Raw genomic sequence first — 10569 nt, 5'->3', positions numbered from 1 at the left:
CAGCATGACCAAGCCGCTTCTGGCGAACCAGAGCAGCGCACGGAAATGCCGTTTACCTTCCAGCCAGAGCAGTACTATTTATCTACTTGCACTTTTGACGTGCTTTCGAACTGCTAGGTTGGCAGGAGCAGTGAACGAGCAACGGGAGCTCACCCCATCAAGGGGATTCGAACCGCTGACCTTCTGATCCGCAAGCCCTAGGCTCTATGGTTTAACCCACAGCACCACCTGTGTCCCTTAAGTGTAAATTGCATACACCCAATTTAAAGCACACCAAAAAACTGGGTTTCTTAGGTCCCAATTTTTTGACCTTCCGGGTTTTCATATAGGACAGGAAACAGGCCATGAATGGTAGATCTACCAGTCCTTCCATTAAGCATTAACAACATGCACCAAGAATTCTCAAAGCACAGCAGAAAATGCTGCAGCGACAAGGCAATCGTTTGCCTCTATTGTGTTGTGCAATTTTTTGGGGGGGGGGGGGAGAGAGAAGCACGGTGTTGACAACAGCAGAGAGGAGAGCTTAGATGATGAAAAGGAGCCAAGAAAAGATTACCCTACTCTTTCTGGACTCATTTAGGAGATTAATCCAGCAAACCTTGCCTTGCAGCCCTAATGCCATATTGCACACTCTTTTCCTTTGCAAGCACCGGTGCGGAATAGCACAAGCCGTTTAAACACAAAAATAGCAGAGGCTTATGTTGTTGTTGTTGCTCTCTCCACAGTCCAGGGAACTCCTCACTTCACGGCTTTCTGTCACGGGGCTGCTCTCCAGCTTGAACTTTTCTTGATTAAGGCGAACTTCATTTTCTCCTCTTCCCCGCATTTTTACTTCCGTGTTTTCCTCCCTGATCATATGCCATCAGTGAATGAGAAAAGAAACAACATGCCAGTGATCAGTGGGGCAGATGTAATGGATTTATGAATGAATACATACAGAACTGACAGTCTGATCCATCCATCCTACTGAATGGCCCCGAAGAGCGAGCGGAGCTGGTAAAACACAACGCACATATTTCAGACAAGCCTCCAGCCACCCCAGGAAGAGTTGGAATCGCACAACACTCGCTTTATTAATCTGATTTACACAGCTGAGAAACTGCTTCTCAGCAAAACAGCAACTTGTTAGCTTTCCTGAGCGGCTATGACAAGTGATTTGCAGCTGCATACAATAGCATTTAAAGATGTTTAAAACAAACTTATTGCCACTGGAGAGAGGTGAGATTTTGTTTGTTTGCCTGTTTTTACTTGCAGGCAAAGCAATCAGTGATAATATATTGGGGCGTATCAAAAATAGATAAAACTCGACCAGGAAAAAAGCGAAGTAGGACTGAAAATGCAAGGAGCTGCTTTATATTGAATTAGGACATTGGTCTATCTAGCTCAGGATTGTTTACATGGACTAGCAGTGTCTCTCCAGGGTTTCAGAGAGGGATCTCTCCCAGCTCTACCTGGAGACGGCAGGGATTGAACCCGGGACCTTCTGCATGCACAGCAGAAGCTCTTCAAACAAACTGCAGCCCGTCCCTACAAGCAATCTACTGTCAGGGACAGTAGGAGGAATGATGGGAACTACCCCCCCCCCTGGCCGAGAAGGGGGCCTGGTAAGCTCAGTCCCAAATAATAGATCACAAGATGTGTCACATGAATACCACTTGAACGGCAATGCCCAATGTTATGTACTGAAGCTCTCACCCTGGGCCAGCAGGGGGATACTGTAGATAGTTTTCACTCAGGTCCGCATATGCAAACAAGGAATTGAAAGTGACCTTCAGTGATTGGATAGTTACAGAAAGTTGTTACTGTTGCTTTGTAGTTGAGCTCTATATAAGCAGGTTGGCTGAACCCTTCAGTTCAGTTCTGTTCTGGCCTGTGAACAAACAAGAGCTGTCTGAAGAATCGCTGTGTCGTCTCATACGTTCACCCACAACTTAACACCCAGTAATTTGGGGAGGAGGTTCAAATATTTTATTGGGGGGACAAAGGGATCTCACACCTCTCCTGACTCAGTGCCTATGTCCCTCACTATAATCTATGTTATAAATATCATTTACATTTCTATCCCTCCCTTCTATCAAAGGAGCCCAGAGTGGCAAACTTGTTAATACTTAAGCAATGCAATTAAAACTTCTTTAAAAGTTTAAAATAATCTTCTGAAAACAGTTAAAAAGATAAAGGACCCCTGACAGTTAAGTCCAGTTGTGAACGACTCTAGGATTGTGGCATTCATCTCGCTTTACTGGCCGAGGGAGCCGACGTTTGTCCGCAGACAGTTTTTCCGGGTCATGTGGCCAGCATGACTAAGCCGCCTCTGGCAAAACCAGAGCAGTGCACGGAAACGCCGTTTACCTTCCCGCTGGAGCGGTACCTATTTATCTACTTGCACTTTGACATGCTTTCGAACTGCTAGCTTGGCAGGAGCAGGGACCGGGCAACAGGAGCTCACCCCGTCGCGGGGATTCAAACTGTCGACCTTCCAATAAGCAAGCCCTAGGCTCAGTGGTTTAGACCACAGCGCCACCCGCGTCCCCACAGTGCCACCTGTGTCCCCTGAAAACAGTTAAATAGCTGTAAAAGCAATCACTTGTTTGCTGGGGACAGGACTTTCAGATGTCAAATGTCTGGGTAAGCAGGAATGACCGCTCCCCGCATAAAAGGGGGGGGCATGCGCAGCCCCTGGATCTGGAGCGGCTCCATCAGCATAGGCTTGGCTTTGCCTTCCCTCAGGTGGGATACCTGGAGGTCTCCGCCTACCTCAGTCAGTTGTCCAATCCCACCTGGGGGAAGTGTTGCCAAGGAGACCAGGCCAGGTAGGGGAGGGATTACCTGCCCACACAATAGAGGGAGGCTCTTACCTGGGAATCCTCACTTCGCTCCAGAGCTTCTCCCACCCTACCCACCCTCAGTTAATGTCTTATTTTGCAGGTTAACTTTTCTTCACAGGTATGCGGGTGCTGATACGTTAAGGTCGCTGTTAAAGGGCCAGAAAGGAATTTCCCTGCATTGGCAGGTTTCACCTTTCCCGTAGCAAAACATCACAACTTTGGTGGTATCAGGCATTGGGCGGAATCCTTTAGTCCATCTTCCTCTTTGCGGTGGCAATACCAGGGTTCCCCGTTAAAGGGGTTTCTGAAGGGAGGCTTTGACCGTACGCCGAAAGGTCGTCATTGCTCTCCCCTGCAGTGGCGGCGTAACGGGGGCGGCTATCTCTGCTTGAACATATGTTCTCCAGAGCCGGCCCATCCCCCACACACACACACACTGGATAACCCTGATGCTCCCTAGGTCCCCGGCTGGGGACTGGGGAGGGAGAACGCCCAATGCCTGAGCCAGGGTCTACCCACATTTGAAATTTAATAAAGTTGTGGCCAATTTAATCCCATAGCATGTTGTCTTAAGTCGTTATTCCACATGATGGGGGGGGACCGCTCAGGATCTGGGGACTCCGCCTGTCCACGCAATGTTGATAAATTTCTCCTATCGGTCATTCTCAATGGGGCTGATGAGAGTTGGAGTGCATTGGCTTCTTCCTGCAAGCAAATGGATATTTCCTCTGCTAAAGCCCATGCATGTTGCATCTAAAGATGTTATGCATGTGCAACGTCAAAGAGCACAACTCTGCCAGCCAGAGATCAGTTGCAGCCACCGCCGGAATGTCCTTTTGTCACCTCAGTTGTGACAGGCAGGGAAAGTCGCAACACCAGACGCTTTGTCGGGAGCTGTGACAAACACATCTAATTTCAGATTCCTCTACCGATCCTTCAAGTTGTTTTCATAAAGCTTTCACTCACAGTTGGCCACACTGCGCTAGCTTTGTTAGGCAACATCTCTGGGTAATATACTTTCCTGGCAGGGCTGCAAAATGTCAGCCGATGAAATTAATCTTGCTTTCTCCCTTTCGCTGCAATCAACAGCAACAGCAGAACAAATAATCCCATTTCCCATTGTGCCTCAGAAAGTGCAAGGCTCTCTCTGCCTCTCGGCTCCTATTTTTCAGGGTCACCCAGCTAACATTTTTCCTGCCCTCAGATGATCTTTGCACCATCCAGGGGAGCTTGCCTTGCTGAATGCCGACCTGGAAAACCCATGGATGATATTAAACTCATACATTTATGTCGCAAAAATCACTCGGCCATTCCTACAGCCTCCAAACAGGAACTCCAGAAATTGTTCCTTCAGTCTTAATTGAATTTGGACACATCAATCTATTTCCAGTCTACATTCATTCATAAGTACATTTCATTCCATTCCTCCATTGATTTACATTTTTTATATATATTTTTTAAAAAGCTGCATGGAAATTTGCATTTAAATAAGCATTTTTGAATGTACCTCCTCTCATCTTTTAAAAAAAGAATCTGCATAAAAAATTGCATTTAAATGCATATCTTTGGGTTCATTTTCCTCATTGTGATTTATTTCTTGAGCTGAGAACTGCAATAAAAATATCCCAGATGTGTAAAAGCTGGAAGATAAAGCTGCAATCCTAACCCCACTTGCTTGGAAGTAAGCCCTGTTGAATCCTGGTGTAGCCAGGGCCGGCCCTGCTGTAAGGCAGAGTGAGGAGGCTGCCTCAAGCAGCTGATTTTAGATGTCACGAAAGGGCAGCAAATTATTGGTTATTAAATTTATTAGTATTGCATTTTTACTCCCATGGAAAGGCACTTGTGGGATTTCCTGCTTTGGGGGCCTGGATAGCTCAGTTGGTTAGCACATGGTGCTGATACTGCCAAGGCTGCAGGTTCGATCCCCGAATGGGACAGCTGCCTATTCCTGCACTGCAGGGGGTTGGACTAGATGATCCTCAGGGTCCCTTCCAACTCTGCAATTCTATAATTCTATGGAAAATAACTTGGCCAGTTTGGGGGACTGTGCATCTTGCCTTGCAGGTGGGGCACACGCTGCCTTAGGCAGCGAAGTCCCTTGAGCCAGTCCTGGGTGTCGTGGTTAAAGCAGGGATGGAGAAGCAGTGGTTCTCTAGATGTTGCTGTACTGGTAGATCACTGGACGTCTGTGGTAGATCAGTGGTAGATCAGTGGCTCCCCCCAAAAGAAGCTTAACAGCTTTTGCTCCTCCATCAACTTTGACCTGAACCCCCCAAAATGGGCCTTACTCCTTCCTAAAAACAGCTCAACAACTTTGACCTGAACCCCCCAAAACGGGCCTTACTCCTGCCTAAAAACAGCTCAACAACTTTGACCTGAACCCCCCAAAACGGGCCTTACTCCTTCCTAAAAACAGCTCAACAACTTTGACCTGAACCCCCCAAAACGGGCCTTACTCCTTCCTAAAAACAGCTCAACAACTTTGACCTGAACCCCCAAAAATGGGCCTTACTCCTGCCTAAAAACAGCTCAACAACTTTGACCTGAACCCCTAAAAATGGGCCTTACTCCTTCCTAAAAACAGCTCAGCAACTTTGACCTGAAACCCTCCCCCCCTAAAAAGGGGGGGTAGATCACTGCCAGTTTTTAACTCTGAGTAGATCGCAGTCTCTTGGGAGTTGGCCACCCCAGTAACTCCAACTGTGATCAGCCCCACTCAGCACAGTGTTGGATTTAAACTGTGCCATTGAAGCGTTTTGATCAACCTGTGTACATGCATCAGTGGTGCAGAGCAGGGGGAAAGGCAAGGAGCTAAACCGAGCCTGAGTGATGCTCTATACTAACCGCAGAAGCATGACAGACCCAGAACAACACAAAATCCCCCAAAACATCAGTTCTATTTCAGAAGCAAGGCCAGGTAACCAAGAACTGCAAAACTGAAGGAGGAATTGATATGTGGGTGATTTTGGAGGCGTCGCTACCTGCCAGGTGAATGGTCCTCTCTCACGGTGGGAGGGCAGGTTGTCTTGGTTTCGTGCCTTGAATGGGCACAGGTGCCACCACCTGCCGTAACCACAGCTCCGCACCTGCCTTGGCATTCAGACGGTGACAGTTTGTTGGAGCAAGAGATGGACAACAGGCTGCTGATAGCATCTGGGAGGGCTGTGGCAGCCAGGGATAGGTTGCCAAGAGCGAGAGGGAGAGAGAGCTTGAGCAAAGTTGTGCCAACAGCTCTATATCAGTGCCATGACTCATTATGAGCAAAGCCTATAGCTCTGAGCACTTCAGAAACCAGGCAAGAGGTCTGCCCATCAGATGGAGCATCAACACACTGGAAATTTGGTGACTGGCAGGTGTGAGGTCCTTCTGGCAAACCTGGAGGTATGGTGTTCTCATTCATAGATAGATAGATAGATAGATAGATAGATAGATAGATAGATAGATAGATAGATAGATTTTCTGTTTTACAATTTAGAATATTCATTTAAACAACTGAAATATACTCAGAGTCGTGAGTGGATTTCATGCTCTTTATTCAGCTCATAGTGGTGAGGAGGAATGGAAGTTCCCCCAGAATGTCTGCTTTATATACATTATTTACACAATGGACCTCACGTGATTGGCTGTTCATGTTGTTGTTGTTGCTTAGTCATTTAGTCGTGTCCGACTCTTTGTGGCCCCATGGACCAGAGCACGTCAGGCCCTCCTATCTTCCACGGCCTCCCGCAGTTTGGTCAAACTCATACTGGTAGCTTCGAGAACACTGCCCAACCATCTCGTCTTCTGTCGTCCCCTTCTCCTTGTGCCCTCAATCTTTCCCAACATCAGGGTCTTTTCCAGGGAGTCTTCTCTTCTCATGAGGTGGCCAAAGTATTGAAGCCTCAGCTTCAGGATCTGTCCTTCCAGTGAGCATTCAGGGCTGATTTCCTTAAGAATGGATACGTTTGATCTTCTTGCAATCCATGGGAGTCTCAAGAGTCTCCTCCAGCACCATAATCCAAAAGCATCAATTCTTCGGCGATCAGCCTTTTTTATGGTCCAGATCTCACTTCCATATATCACTACTGGAAAAACCATAGCTTTAACTATATGGACCTTTGTTGGCAAGGTGATGTCTCTGCTTTTTAAGATGCTGTCTAGCCCCTTCATAGGGAATTGTAGTTCTGTGAGGGGAATTACAACTCTTGGCACCCCTAACAGACAACAGCTCCCAGAATTCTTTGGGGGAAGCCATGATTGTTTCAAGTGGTTTCATAGCACTACTGTGAATGTGGCCTAAGGAGGAGGAAGTTTGCAGGCAGAGCTACTCATTGGATTCATAAACAGGAAGGCAGGTACGTGGGGGGTAGCTGAAGGCTAGCTGGGGTTGGTGGTGCCGTGCCCATTTGCCCTAATGGACCAAATTCCAGTAGTATAGAGTTTCACTTTTTTCAGTTGTTTCGTCTTCTCCTATGGCTGAGAAGGAAACTTCTCTCTCCCCTACGATTGACCAATAGCAGCATAGGGAAAACCATGTCAGAGGAATCAGTCTTGTACCTGGTTACACCATTGACCTGTCCAGCTCTGTATGGCAGGGGTCAGCAAACTTTTTCAGTAGGGGGCCGGTCCGTTGTCCCTCAGACCTTGTGGGGGGCCGGGCTATATTTTGGAAAGAAAAATGAACGAATTCCTATGCCCCACAAATAACCCAGAGATGCATTTTAAATAAAAACACACATTCTACTCATGTAAAAACACACTGATTCCCGGACCGTCTGCGGGCTGGATTGAGAAGGCGATTGGGCTGGATCCAGCCCCCGGGCCTTAGTTTGCCTACCCAAGCTGTATGGTCTACGGCAGCAGCAGGGGAGCTAAAGCCCTCGAGAACTTCAACTCCCATGGCCAAACGGTTGTTGGATGATGGGAGTTGTAGTCCAACAACACCGGGAGGTTCCACAGGTTCCCTTTATCCTTGGCACACATTTCACATTCTTTGGTGGGAGCCATCAGGTCTCTTCTTATGTCTGTAATGGGTCAGCCATCAGTTTTGCTTTCTTCCTTTCATCCACCAAAGTAAATAACTGTCCTCAAGTCTACCCTAATTTCCATCTTTTCCTTGATAGATTGTTCCATGGTACTGTTTCCATATGGCTCCCTGTTTGCAAGCAGCATTGTACTGCAAGCATTTCAGCATTTGCAAGATGTACGTGAATATGTAGGTCACTGTGACAAGCTTCAGAGGGTACCTGGGTTTTGGCAAAGGTACAGCCTTTGACCAGCCAGCAAACTGTCACTCAAGTGCTGCTTCTAAAATACTTTCCTTGCATTGAGCTAATCTCCATTCAGGATAGGGATAATGGAGATAAACACACACACACACACACACACACACACACACACACACACACACACAACCTCAAAAAGGAAAGTGTAAAGTTGGAAAGGGTTCAGGAAAGGACAGCCAAAATGATCAAGGGGAAGAAGCCAATCCCCGATGTGGAAAAGTTACAACATTTGGAGTGTTTTAGTTTGGAGAAAGGGCAAGTAAGAGAGGACATGATAGAAGTTTATAAGATTAGGCACGGCTGAGAGAATGTGGACAGAGAAAAGTTTTCTCCCTTCTCTCATAACACTAGGGACTCAGCTACATTAGTAAAAAAAAAAATTGTTTTACGTGAGTTATAACACTGTGAAACCAGATGGCACTGTAGAGTTCAACCCTTCAGCAACATGATTCCCATTAGGAGCTTTCCAATGCATTTTCCTGATTTTTAAATTTTTTATTTTTTTTTTGTTTCTAGATCCAGCTGAGAACTCAGGCATGCCGGCTTGCCCCCACACTTGAGAGGGCTGGCACCATGTGATATTTTAAGGTTGTTTCAATGAATATTCTAAAATGTGAAAGAGAAAAATTAATAAAATTATAAGGGGGGAGAAATAGATTACTACAATGAACTCTGCATAGGGCTATCCTTGAATATGGTCTGGAAGCTGCAGCTAGTGCAGAACTCTGTCGCTTGGTTATTGTATTGCAGGGGGAGAACCAAGAGAGGAGGAGGAGGAGGAGATGAAGGAGGAGGAGGAGGAGGAAGAGAAGGAGAAAAGCACTAAGAATTTAATAGTGTAAGACAGACGATGGCGGAATAAAATCACTTGGGAGAGAGGCTGTATAAAACAGACTACACACATTGACCGTAAAACAAGCTCCTGAGACTAGAACCGTTCTATGGGGATGAGATCCACTGCCTCTGCTAAGAATATGCAAACAACACTTAAGCCACTCCAACTAAAAAATGCAAACAGCAGCAAGTTGAAATCAAAAAGAATAAATGAGAAATGACTGTGATTTGGAAGAAAGGGTGTGGATGGGGTAGAAGAGTGTGGAGGGAACAAAATACAAACAGCAGCAATGTTAAATCAAAGGGAATAAATGAAAAAGATCCGGAAGGGTTTGGAAGGAAAGGGACTGGTTTCAATTTGGAAGGGAAGCAAATGAAAAGTCTTCAATGGCTCCGCCACAGTTCCATATATATATATATATATAATGCCCCGCAGAGGCAGAACTTGGAGAAAAGCGAGAAGCATGTGAAATCAAAGCTACCGGTATTTATTTCGTTCAGCATTTCCACCCACCAAAAGCACTGGGATTGGATAGCCCTGGAAAAACAATTCCCTCTATTTCCATTGCTTCAGTTTGGGGCATACAGACCCTTGGATAAAATAAAATATTTTCCTCATGACAATAAAATACAAAAATGCATTATATTAGGGGAAATTGCTTTGCTAGACAAAATTGCATACAAGGATGTGAAATTTGCACTAGAATATTGATGTGTTTTCAGGAGGTTTTTCTTAGGGAGGAAAGGCTCAGCAACAGACGCTGGGCTCAGAAGTCACGATTCAGGAGCTCAGGAGAAGTTCAGAAATAGAGGAAAGCAACGAGGATGTTCCAACAAGTTTCCCTGCTCCTCCTGCCAAGCTTTTAAGGCATGACGTGTTCACTCATGGGACTCTCTCGCCTTGTGGGAATGTCAAATTTGCAAGGATGTGCTGTGTCGGGGCAGGTGAAGGTGGCACCTGGTTCTAGATGACCAGGCTGCATCCTCCTGTTCTGGCTCTGTTGCTGATGCCCTCCTGCTTCCCCACTCAGTTGATGGCACCTTCTCCAACCTCCGCTGTGGTTCTCCACTCCGCAGCAAGTTTAATAATAATAATAATAATAATAATAATAATAATAATAATTTTTATTTATACCCCGCCCTCCCCAGCCAAGGCCGGGCTCAGGGCGGCTAACAAGCAATAATAAAAACAAGTTGAATGGATACAACTTAAAAACAAGATTAAAATACAACATTAAAATATTGAAACATTAAAATATTAAAATGCAGCCTCATCACAGGAGGAGAAAGAAAAAAGAAAAAAGAAAGAGGGGGAGGGAATCAAATTGGCTCCAGGAGGAACAACTCTGTCTTACAGGCCCTGCGGAAAGAAATCAGATCCTTCAGGGCCCTGGTCTCATGAGGCAGAGCATTCCACCAGGCCGAAGCCAGTGTTGAAAAGGCCCTGGCTCTGGTTGAAGCTAATCTAACTTCCTTAGGGCCCGGGACCACTACGGTGTTGCTATTTATGGACCTTGAGGCTCTCCGTGGGGCTTACCGGGAGAGGCGGTCCCGTAGGTACAAGAAGGTTTAAGGGATGGAAGAGTCAGCATCCCTGTTCCCCCTTCCAAAGCAGTGGATATCAGAACACACACGTGAGACACCCC

Source organism: Podarcis bocagei (assembly GCF_964188305.1).
Source record: "Podarcis bocagei genome assembly, chromosome: 14".
NCBI classification, from domain to species: domain Eukaryota; kingdom Metazoa; phylum Chordata; class Lepidosauria; order Squamata; family Lacertidae; genus Podarcis; species Podarcis bocagei.
Note: the sequence above shows the minus strand (reverse complement) of the source record.